We start from the raw sequence: 13,039 nt of genomic DNA, 5'->3' as shown, positions 1-13,039 counted from the left end.
GGTATGTACCTATTCGTACCATTATGCCGCCACAGGTTTTGTGTGGGTTGCTTGATGATCATTGATTTCGTTTCGCTTTTCATATTCGCTCTAAACTGGGTTTGCTTTTTAGCAGCGTTTCACCGTTCGCCGCCACTACGAGCGTACCAACGTGCATAGGTACAGTGGCGGAATGGTGGTGGTTGTTTATTCAATAATGAACCAACGAATTTTCATAAAAGGCAGAGATGATGATGATCAGTGAGATCGCGATTGGGTTTAGAACTTTGTACTACAATAGTAAGTAGGTATGTATTTTCACTACCGCTGTCGGCATCAAAAGGTGCAGCGAAGCGCAACGACTGGCTGAGATTCGTGTGGGGGTTCTGGCTCAGAACTTCGTGAGTCATGGAACTGAGAGCGAAATTTATTCAATTCACCCGCTTTAGATGCATGATAAGGGCTCAAGTGCATACCTCTTACATGCATTCATACACACGTACATACCACGTACATAGTCGTATAATGAACTACATACATACATGTAGCTACAGTTTGTTTGCGGAAATAATTCAAATTGTGGGAAGTGGGGACTCCCTATGCAGTGGGAGGTTATTCCGTCATATGACTTGCAGAATTGCAAATATATACGTCATTGTTGTGATCTAATGCATTTAGAGGGAAATTGTTTGTTTAAGAAAGCCGGAAATCAGTGAACTACTGGAAGTTCCATATTTTTACGGTAGGTATGTATGTACGTTTTATTTAAGCACGGTTAATTGCTCGCGTAAACACGTGACTGGAGAACTATCTTAGTAACTTAAAATAGACTGAAATAAATTACTGCAATAATTATAGCTTTTGTTGTTTATGACTTTTCTAATCAGTTAGGATGCATTTATATGAAGGTTATACCTGAGACCATGGTGAGGCAGTCCAGTAGCTTGTTTCTGTAACACTTCTCTACCGATTATTTCTCTACTGGTAGAGAATAGACGTAATTTTCTACGACTCATTAGCAGTAGAGAACAGGGTGGCGAATGCATATCTCAATTCGCCTTGGTAGAGAATTGTTACAGAATCGAGCTACAGCGCTTTTTCAAACAGACAGTGCTGGAAATGAAAGCGGACGCAGCTACATTTATAAAATTTCAAAAATCTACTAAAATTCCATGGAAAGTAGGTATGTACTTGGGCTACAGATTTATCTACTCGTCCAGCGGGAGTATGGGCGTAACGTAGTCACCCATTTCAGAAAGCAGATCCAGCAGATTGCGGATAAGGGCTTTGTTTGCGTTCAAGTCGAAGGATACCCCAAATTTAGCTTTTATGTACCTCCTAGCTGGATCCATCAGGAATTCCAAGAACTCTTGGATAAGGTAGCAGAAACTTCAATAAACAGACACCCAATAATTCTGGTAGGCGATTTCAATGCATGGCCGACGGAGTGTGGTAGACTAAAGACAAAGTCCATGGGTGTAGCTCTACTATAAACCTTTGCCTTTAGCGCCCGCACTCAGCACTTTTCACCGAAACATTAAATAGTCTATCATCGACCTCAAGTTCACGAGTAACTCACTGACTATAGTAATAATAATAATAATAGATTGGCGCTTGCACATACGTTAGTGTTTGGCCGCTCTTCTCCTCCAATTGATGGCCATGGAGAAGTAAACTTTGTCATAACACAGTTTTTTCGCAGGCCACGGGTGTGACCGCAATAATCTACACCGTTTCGGCTTAGATGACTCTCCGCTATGTCCAGATTGCCAGGAATTTAATACACTGAGCTGTAGTATTCATTTGCCCGCGTTTTGCTGAAATCAGACTGCAGAATATCATCCTTTTCCGATCGTCCGCTACGACCTGTTTGGGATGTGCCAAGTACCGCATTAACCTAGATACACCAGCAGCTAAGACGGGAAGATGGTATAAGAATAACCATGGCAAGAAGGTAAGAAGAGAAGCAAAATAGTTGAGCATATCACGGTGGAAGGTTCGAAGTGACCGACTGGGGTGCGTTGTTTGTAATAAATAACTATTCTGAGTAGATGCTACTTATAGACGGGCAGCATAGGAACTATAATGGACTTAGAGCTAAGTCCTCAAACCACCTACATGTGGGAAGGGTACTTGGACGATAGAAAGTTTAGTTCGGGTCAAAGTCCTACACTGAGGGTATTTTTACCCCCTAGCTCTTTTTTTAGCCGATTTAAATTTAAGCTCTTGAGTTAACTTTAAACATTTCAAAGTTACAACAAATAATTCAACGACTTTTTCTTAATAACTTTTCGGTCAAATTACTCGGCCATTTTTGACCGAAACCGAAGTGAATCCGAACCGCCTGACCATCTCACTCTGTCACTCGTAGATACTTAACAAAAAACTTCTACGAAAAAGTGACGAATTACCTCCATCCTCGAGCTTTGGTTCTGCAGAAAAAGCCTGCAATGCAGGCATACAACAGGTGCAACCGAGCGCACTATAATTATTACCATTGTACCACCTGGTACGGGAAGATGAAAAGCTAGTTTTTCTAACAAAGGCGAAAAGTATCGACAGTCCTACAGCGAGCACATACATTGTCTCCTCCGGATGGCTGTAGGGCCAGCTTTACGACGTTTCACCTGCGCAGACCACCATAAAACAACCCATAAGTACGGCATACCGATCGCCGTCTGAGCACCTCGTCGATCAGGGAGGATGGTGAGGAAATCGAGAAGATGCACGAAAAAATAATTAGGGAAAAGTAAATACTTCTAAATTCCCAAAGCGCCAACGAGCGCCGGCCTTGATTCCTTGCAGAGGTAGAAAAGGATCAGAAAATCATATGCGTCTTAGACGAAAGTAGTGTTCCCTATGCGCCAATGTGGCCAATGCTTGTTAGTATTGGCCGCCCTCGTAATGTACATATGTACATAATCTTGTTGGGTACCAAGGCACGTAAATTTAGTTACCTGTGACGAAAGTATGTAAATCCGTAGAGTTGTAGAATATTGCATAAGTCAACCCAGAGTTCGTCTGGGCGAGAGCTTAAAAATCGATAACGACACCTTAAAGAGTACCGTTGGGCACACCGTTTAGCTCCGTCCAAATGAGGAAGCACGTCTCCGAGTCATTTCAGGCCAAACAAGGTTTAAGTTAAGGGCATTCATTATGCAATGACTTATTCAATCTGTGGTTGAAAAGCATAACACACGAGCTGTCAATCTAACTCGAAGCGGCGCTACTGCAGAAAAACCATGATGTTGCGGTAGTATACCGGAACATTGACACCAGGACCCTGAGAGCAATAATTTCAAGCCTAGAATAGGGGGAAAAAAGCTTGTTCTAGCGGTGATTGAGAACAACACAAAGTAAGTCCTCTTCGACGACTCTCAGCAGTTCATGAATCGCCTTTACCCATAGAAGGGAAGACAAAATCCACTCTGCGGCATTCTCTGCTAATGTATTTGTCCAGGGATGATCACGCAATTGCGCTCGCCCGACCCTGTCTATAAGCAATTGGCGTACGAGTGAGACTACCGGTAAGTCGATGCGTTAGAGCCAACATGATTGCCGTGGACGTAATATATATAAAATTGAATCAGCTGCTCTATTATATTGAGTTGGAATGAGGATATACTTATGGGACTAAAGTATTTGGGATAAGTGTGAAATATCCTCCCCACCTTAGGGATGAAGACAACCCTCGACCTTTGAAGCATCTCCGGAATGTGGTTGAGAGTAATAACTCCCTTAAAAATAGCATACGAGAATTTAGTGCTTGGGTCCACCGATTGTGGCAGCTGAATCGGTCAAATGTCAGTCAGAACCGAGGTGTAAAGCATTCTATTTGCCAAATTAATTTTTTTTTCGTAGGTGGCATATTTAGCGCCTGATTAGTGGCATCCAGAGATTCCTCAGCGGTTTCCGTCCACCTCCCATCGGAGATTAGCAAGCATCCCGGGTCGACTCGAGGCAAACTAGAGAGTACCTTCCAGAACCTAGATCTTTGTGATGCATATTCCATATCACTATCAAAGTAACTCCATAAGGATCTTAAGATTAACTTACAGCTTTACTTTCACGTATTATTTGCTGAGAATCTAGCGAGATTAAAGGTCCTTCGACAGTATTTGTGGGCATCTTCGATCACTTAGCTGCACCAGGGTGGTTTCCTTATACCTCTCGGCTTTTTTTATGGGGCAGGCCCGATTCAAATCTTCGTCACATGTTGCCGTAAAGCTATTGACCAGAATATCTATGTAGATCCTTAGAAATTCTTACAAAAAATATTCATGGAAAAACTTCCACATGCGAATAACCAATTTATCATTACTATTGCAAAATAGCACAAAAACATCAATCAAACACTCTATTCAAGTTTTCTCAATTAACACTTTCTGACTCACTGCTACGCGTAGCTAGCTCATTGAGTCGGTGATATTTAGTTATGGAAATTCCATAAGACTCGTAGAAAAACTTGTATGTAGCGCAAATCACCTTCCTCAGTGAAATTGAAAGTCATGCCGACGACAGAAGCAATGCATGTCAGGATAGATGTTTCAACCAGCAGCCAAACAGCCAATCCAAGTACTCGCACAAACAGACAAACTAGCTACTATCCAGCACTTTCGTCATCAACCTGGCTTGTACGTAAATAAGTGGTCCAATGATCAAAGTCAACACAGTGTGAGTATAAAACGAGTTAGTGAATGATCAGCCGTAATAACACCAACAAAAGCAAAGGTAGTAATATTGGCAGAGCCACAACAATGCTGTTTGCAGCATCCGAGCGTCAAAGAGTGTTCCCCGTTCATCCTCAAACAATTGCAGTTGGCTGCACAATGAAGGTGTATACGAGAGTGTCGCGATATGTTTGCGGGTATCGAATGCGAGTCAGAACCGGTTTCACAAGCATACAAAATTCACCTGAGGGGATTACACCATCTACTCTACTTCACCTTCACTCCAATCACGACAATTTGGACAGGAAAATCGTATCGAATAATTATGGATTTTGTTGTTGCAGCGATATTCTTGAATGCTCGGCGAACCGGTGAGGGCTATTTGGTGGATGCGCAGGGTTGCCAGGTGTCCGGCTTTTGACCGGACAGTCGGGATTTTAGTCTACTCGTCCGGGTGTCAATAAAAAAAAGATCGGACTGTGAAGTGGGTGATCTGTTTAAACCAGGGCTTAGGAACAAACTTTTTTTTTCATCGCTCCGCTCCGGTAGTTTATTTCGCTACGAGCTCCGCTCTCGCTCCCAATAATAAAAAAAAAAAACAAAAAAAAAAACATTTTTGTTTATTTATGTAATTTCTTTACGATTCCTAACCGCCAAAAACTATTAACCGATATTATTTTTTAAATTTCCCGATATATTTTGTCTTTAAATAAAATGGCAGATATTAACCCAGCCAGCAACAAACCGACCCGAAAAAGGGAGAAAAGTGAAGGATACGGGGATTTTTCTCTGTTTACTGATTTCATTTTCGAATATTTTGACGATCCGTTTTTCCAATAAAGTGTGTGACAGAAACGTATGTACAGACAAGAACCGAAAATAGTTCTGAAACGGATATATTTTTGGCTGTTTCTCTGAATTTTTTTATTGAATTCCGTTCAATACGCTTTCCTTTTGCAATTCACAGATGCTTTTTCATGGGCCCTATTGTTTTTTTTTATCGCCGTTCAAATTGACGTGGAAATTATCCCTGACTGCTGGACATTGTGCAATGAACAGTATTGCCAATTAAAAATATAGTGAAAATTTATTTAGCACGGTTGCTTTCATTGGTAAAACCAAAAAAAAATAATAATAAAGTACATTTAATTTCCTTTAAGGAGCTAAGGAGCAAATGATTTTTTTTAGCTCTTTACTCCAGCTCCACTCCAACCAAACTCCTTTGCTCCTTGCTCCTTTCCTCCGCTCCGCTCCGTAGCCCTGGCTTAAATACACACAAACACAACCCCCTCTTCCCCCTGCCCCGTTTCATCCCCTCGCCAAACGAAAAGTTTCCGAGTTTTCAAAAACCGGACACCTGGCAACCATGTGCGTGCGTGCGAGCAGTTAGCGATCAGCGATCGCTGAGCAATGGTACCTAACTATGTATTCATACTTGTGGCGCTACATCGACGGTTCGTTGGAGCGGACTAGTATGGATGTACATCTGTATATATTTATGTTACATTTACATTGCTTGACTAGTCTTTCGTCTGGCCGGACCATGTCCAAGTGGTGTGCGAAATGGCTTGACAGGAGTGTAACAGTGATATAATGCCGTGGTGTAGCACAAGAAGGTCAATATGGATTTACTACTACCAATGTTAACTTTTTTCAGCAGCTTTTGTTGGTTTGGTTTTTTGCCTCGAAACCTGTTGAGTGAGTTGGAAATTGGGTTTTGGGATTCGAGGAGTGCATCGATAATGATGGGGAAAACATGCTTGCAATGAATGTCCAGTGAGTGAGTCAGTAGGGCTTCCTTGAAAGCGGATGTGCTGTTATGATTTTGGCGTGAGAGTGTTTATATGTATGTGCATACACACGTACATACTTATGTATGGGTACACATATTTTACGTGGAATTAAGTATGTGAACGACAACTGGGTTACTTGGAGCAAGTGGTAGATGGACAATATATGTACATATATTCATACTTTCGTATATTTGATTTTGGAATTCATTCATGATTATAGCAATTTTGTAATCGTCCTTGGAAAAGGTTCAGTATTGAATCTGGTTTCTGGTGCATTACCAGAACTACACTAGTTCCTGTTAAAATGTTGGCTTTGTAATAGCATATACTTTCATACATGTATGTATGTATGTATACAACATTACCATCAAACTTACACTGCGCCTTCTGAACGCTTATTTAAGGTAACTACACCATGCAAAAAATACTTGATACGGTGCTGGCCAATCGGAGATCGAAACTATGCGAGATCGTTGAAGCCATATATGTATATTTATCCCAACGTCTATGTATTTTAGATTAGCACTTGTAAGGAATCGAAAGAACGATGCGTATAGATTTCAAAAGGAACTATGTTCTAAACTAGATAATTTTTTTAAACCGAAAACATAAACCCTTATTCAAAAGTCACAGACCAGACCTCGTAAAAACATTGAAGACCAACCCATTAGTGAATAACGTTTACATACCGCACGTTACCTTTTGCCCAGCAGCATATCACCTTGAAATAGGTGCACTCCTCAGAGGTGACTTTAACGCACACCACGATATTTGGCATTCAAGCCTGCCAACGACAGTAAGTAAATGCACTTGGCTTAACAGATAGGCCATTTAATATTCTGCGCAATGATCGAGAACGTTATGGGCAGCTGCAGCAGCTTGCCGGACATAACAATAGTTAGCGCTGGGGTGATAGACAGCAAAACGAAGTGACCTTGTCCATAGTCACCTCGATTGGTAAACCTGCAGACTGGGACAGCTTCGCGGAAGTTTCCGAGAGAAAAATCAGCGCTCACCCCACACCAAGAGACATTTATGCTGGCGAACGGTAATTCTGGAAGGTGCCTACTGCCGCATCCACCGCTTCATCTCTGCTGGATGAGCTTCAACGGAACCGTAAATGGAAGCAGACCTGGGTCCGAAGAGCCCGTTGTGTTGCCGTTTTCGCTGGATGCCGACCGGGCTCCTAGAAGTATAATTAATTAGGTTTATTTACAGCTTCTCCTCCGCTGAATTGGTCATGTCGTACTATTTAATCGACACAAACGCTTCAGCTTGGAATGTAATCGAGTCTGAACATACTGGTGGTACCAAAGGAATAAGGAAGCCTCCTCTGAGATGGAAACACCGGGTGGAGAAGGACCTGGCTTCACTTTGTATTTTAAGTTAGCGTCAGTTGGCACAAAAGAAAAGCGACTGCCATCGTTTATCGAACTCGTCCAAAATCAGTCAGGCGGTTACAGCCTCGAACGAGAAGAAGAAGGAGTTTTATAAATAAAGTGTTGAGGACAGCAATTTTTGGCGAGCGTAAGTTTGTAAGACAGTCGACAAGATGCTGAGTCCTGCCATTGTCAATGAAAGTACTCGACGCTTTTGACTTCCCCTTCGTCTTGACAGTCTCGGCAGAAATTTGTGTTGAAAAGTCCATTCTTCTCGTGTGCATTCCCTTTAGGCAGTGAACAGTGATGATTACAAAATTCTCATTCTGAGTTCGTCCGAGGTTTTAAGCCACAGGTTGTAGGATAAAAGCGATATAACCACTTCATGGGAGGTTTTTTTAGTAGTAAGGGGCCTTCCAATCCTGGCCAAAGGTCAATGTCCAGGAATCCAAATAATACTTGTGATGTAGGTGCTTGAATGCCAGCTCCTTTTGAATAAGCACGTCTGCATTCGAAAGCTGTTTTAGAGGCAGTTGCCCAGCATTCTAAAAATATTATAGTAGGACTGTGCCTTCTTTTAGGTCAAAATTAGCTCTAATCAGCTGCAAAGTGATTTTTTCAATAGCTATCAATTCAGCTTGAAACACACAGCAGTTATGTGGAAATTAGAAGAAAAATTTAAGTGAATGTTCCACTTTCTACTCTCTGTTCCAGCTTGAAGCTGTATTTGACGGTAGAATTGGAGTAGGGTTACAGAGGGAAGCCATTTTCCAAACTGGCGGCTGGTGTTGAGTAGTTTTGATACATCAATTTTGTAGAACAGATGTCGAGTACCTCGGAGTGATCAAGTCCTGTGTCCCTCCATTCTGCCAGAGCGAAGGATAACAGGGAAGAAATTGATTAGGGTGAAGTTTAGCGGTCCCGAGATGAGCATGCACTATTCGTGGATTTCTCTAAGAATGTCCACCAGGACAAGACAAAACAAAACAACAACAATATCCTAGAAAATTCATAACAATAATCGTAGTGCGCTAAGTTTACCGATATATACATACTGATCAGAGAACGCGACTTAAAGCATAGACTGATTGTTTCAGAATTATTTCGGGAATTAACGGCAGTTGATCCTGATTAATACATGCCGCTAATCCTCAAAATTAATGCGGACCAGGGGAATTTTTGAAGACAACAATGGCCAAAACTGCCAGTCCTTGTCTATTGTATAAGTAAGCAAACAAAGCAAGCGAGTTTGGTATCCGCGGTAGCCGAGTGGTGAGGGCAGGTTACTACAATTCCGAAGCACCCAGGTGCGATCCTCGGTTCGAGCGATTGCCTAAATTTTTTATTTTAATTATTTATTATCAGTTAATTAAAATTTGTATGGCCTAATTCATAAAAAATAAATTAAGTTTAAAAAGCCTTATAAATTGACGTTTTCATACAATTTTCAATGTATAAAGCTTTTTTAAATCTATTTTATTTTTTATGAATAAATCAATGTATAAAGCTTTTTTAAATCTATTTTATTTTTTATGAATAAGGCTATTAGAATTTAATTTTAATGAAAAAGGAAACAGCCATTATAATTACGAAAAAATATAAGTAATAATTGAGTGAATTAAAAAAAAGCTAATGAATACTCCACTGCTAGTGTGACTAGAACACAGACTTCCCGGCTCGTTACTCCGCATTACTGCCATCTGCAATAGTACAAATTTGATCAGATCAACTGCGCCGTTAATCCGGATCAACGTTGCTGTCTGTCCATGCCTTTACTTCACTTGGTACGAAATATCATATTATTTGAAGTTTTCGTTGCGTCGAATTTTTGCAAAAAAAAATAAAAAATATGTAACAGGACTGGAAGATCTATTCAGATTTTTTGACTATCCGCATAATCCGGATATTTGAATATCTGAAGAAAAATTCCGAATATTCGGATATCCCAACAGTTTGTTGATATTCGGAGATGCGAATTTAAAGAATAACGAAAATACCAATTGCAAATTAATGAAGCGTTCTAAAATTTATTTTGCAACCTGGTAGATTCAGTAATTTTGACAAAAATTTTACACATCGTTAAATAAACGGATATCAATCGGATATCCGAATTTAATCCGTACACGTGAATATCCGAACGAATGTTCGAATATACATACGTATATTACCAGCCTAGGATATGTGTGTTTAGGATTTTCAAAAATTGCGAGCATTTTTTGAATGTAGTAAAAAAAAATTCGTCAAAATATATTCCAGTAGCACAATTTCTTATGGGCTGTGAGTGGGTTAATGTGAAAAACTGAAAATTTAGATACATTTGCAGGTACACAAAAACTTTGCAACCACTCTAACCTCACACACAAACACCACAGCAACTTGTGTTCGATATGATTTTTCATTATTTCTGCGCATACGTGCAAATTCGTCAATTAATGAATGCGAGAGCGCAATTAGACAGCAAATACAAAAAACAGGAAGCCCCCACAACAGTACAAAATTTAAAATCAAATCGTAAAAGCAATTATGCGCGCCATCTATCGGCCCGCGCAAAAGGAGCTGAAATGCTTGATGAAATCGAACAAAGCGAGCGCATAGCGGCAACGAAATAAACGGTAAACAAAACAAACGGACTCATTCAGATGCATTGAAGTGGAGGCAAAACATAGGCAACCGCCAGAGTGAGATGGCAAGAGTGGGCGCAAATATGTAGATCAAAACAAAAAATTACAGAAATGTGGAATGGAAGACTGAAGTGTGTGTGCGAGTGTGTGTGAAGAGCTAACGGATAAAGCAGCAGTAGAGCGAAAATCTAGAATCTCACGGAAAAAGGAAGTAGAGAAATATTTTTTGAGGATTGAGTGTGAGTGTGTAAATGAATGCGTGTGTGTGCGGATGTATGTCAAATGTCTGATTTGCTTTGCTGTTTTGGCGAATGCAAAGGAATTGCATTGAAAAATTGTTATACATACAATTTACGAGTGAAGGCCGGAAGGATAAAAGGTAGAGCGAGGACAAAAATTGGGTTTGGTGTAGAGTTTTTGAATACTGTTACGGCATGGCGTAGAAAACGCGCATTCACATACACACATGCTAGTTTAGCAGAGTGCACAGTGATGGCTGCCACTTCCGGCTACCATATGTGGGCTTTTGATTGCTATCAACTATACTTAGAGCTGTGGCAAAAACGGAAAAAATATTGAAATAAAATGAAGTTAGGGTATGAGGGATGGAAAATAATATAAAGCAAAAAATAAATAAAATAAAAAATCGTTAGACAGCCGTCAGACAGTGGTGTGCAGTGTGAGTTGCAGGCAATGGAATAAAGGTTAGAGCGCCCACTGCCACACGCCTGCCACCCAACTTAGTTAAATGTATAATGTGTATTAGCAAAAATCCATAGAAATGCTGATGAGCGCTGCAGACAGCATTGCTGCGCAGCATTTGCTCGGCTAGTCGATTTGACGACGATTCAATTGCTCAACTAGCCAAGCAGCAGTGACGTTTTTCATTGGCGAAAAATCAATAAAAATGTTTGTATAATTTGCTTTTAAAATTTTTGTCCAACTAAACACATACCTACAAATGTATCAATGTACATACATACACGCACAAACTTGCATACAAATGTATGTATGTGCGTACATGCATGCATATGTACATAAAATCAATTCGACTTCAAAGGCCTCGAGACAGCTTAATTTTAATTATAGGTTCGAAAAAAAAATCTACTAATAAAATATTTTTTACTACTTTTTCTACTCACCAACATTGCCGTAGACATTTTCGCTGCTTGTCGTTGCATCCACACGCCTGTGAATTTCACACTTCAATAATTCCGCTGCAATTCCCTTGCATATGCCTTGACGGCTGCAGAAATTGTACGCACTTAAAAATTTACTTCATTCCGCTTAGGCAACGAAGTGTGAAAAATATGCAAACAAATCTTTTATTTACAAGTACTTAAGCCCGTTCGGCAGGTTACCACACTCGCCAGCAGCGTTGCGTCCCACCCAATGGCATTTCTTTATCAGTATTTTTTTCCTCCTTTATATTTTTATTTTATTGGATTTTTTTTTTACTTTGTGCACAACAAATTCTCACACTTTGGCTCAAAAAGCGTTTTTCTATGGCACTGCTAGCGTCAACGACTCGCCTCAGACTCAGACTCCAGTAGCGTCTCGGACTCCGACGCCGTTACCGTTACCCGTCACTTTTGCCATTACACTACCAAAACCAAAGTACAAAGTGTTCCGCCACACTGTGTCGTCCGTGTGTTCCTCCTTTCAGCGGCGCTGCAATCTTCTCCACTGCCGTTAATAAAATATATTTTTCCTTACATTTACGCACACACGTACATACACTCCAAAGCTTACTCGCATTTGCAGAGACACACTTAGACAGTAAGTACGGCCGTACGTCGCAAGCGACGAGGAGAAAATGGCGTCTACTCTTCTACCTACGGAAAATCCGTTTGTGGCACTTTGGCTCTTAACGTTTAGCTTTTCTGTTGCTGGCTGATGGCCGCCACAACACACACTGCCACATGTGGCCACCACATCGTCACAGTGATAGTATACCGTTATAGTCGGTACTCAGCGACTATACAACGACAACGATGGGGATGGGTGGCGAGGTCGTCGGCGGCGCCAACGAATTGTTGATTTTGTTGCTCCTCCACTCGCCAAAACGCTCCCAAATGCGCACCAGCCCTCCTACGCCCACTAACCCTTAGACACACACACATACAATCAAACGTGCTCAGCAGCCTGCACTCACTCGAAAGAATTATTTGTTGGCGTTGTAAAAGTGTTTAACTTGGCTGGCGGGTTACGTTTGGTTGTTGGTGCTGTTGGTATTGTAGGCAACCGTCCCGTTATCCCTAGTGTTGTCATCAAATGCCAATTGAATAATAATTGCATTTATCATAGGGTAACGGTAAGTTGGTAAAGGTTTCATTGCCTGCTGCTGCTATTCAAATATGGCGCTCACTCTCTCGCACACCAGCTCTCGCTCACTTGCTCAGCACAGCGGCTGCACTCTCCTAAGCACAAAGTGGGAAATTGCACGCATACAGTGACAAATGGATTTGTGTTGGGTGGGAAATTTTATACGTGGCGGCCCTTTTTCACTTGGCGCTATAACCTCGTTCGAAAACCAACGGCCCACCACACCCCACTAACTCACTCTTCTCAGCTATTTGCCAAGCCTGACGTCCGCG

At 41.1% G+C, this 13,039-nt stretch overlaps 1 protein-coding gene across 1 annotated transcript in view; it reads right to left on the bottom strand.

The window, feature by feature from the left end:
* The window catches only part of chn (zinc finger transcriptional factor charlatan), a 61,438-nt gene extending 48,729 nt beyond the window's left edge, over positions 1–12,709 (bottom strand). The window contains exon 1 of the mRNA XM_017618602.1: positions 11,585–12,709. The gene's annotated coding sequence lies outside the window, so the exon portion shown is untranslated. The remainder of the gene's footprint in view (positions 1–11,584) is intronic.
* Positions 12,710–13,039: the final 330 nt, after the last annotated feature.

This window comes from Rhagoletis zephyria, unplaced genomic scaffold (assembly GCF_001687245.7).
Source record: "Rhagoletis zephyria isolate East Lansing unplaced genomic scaffold, Rhagoletis_zephyria_1.1 Rzeph_scaffold_01667, whole genome shotgun sequence".
NCBI lineage: Eukaryota > Metazoa > Arthropoda > Insecta > Diptera > Tephritidae > Rhagoletis > Rhagoletis zephyria.
The sequence above is the reverse complement of the archived record's forward strand: the minus strand, read 5'-3'. Positions and strand labels throughout refer to the sequence as shown.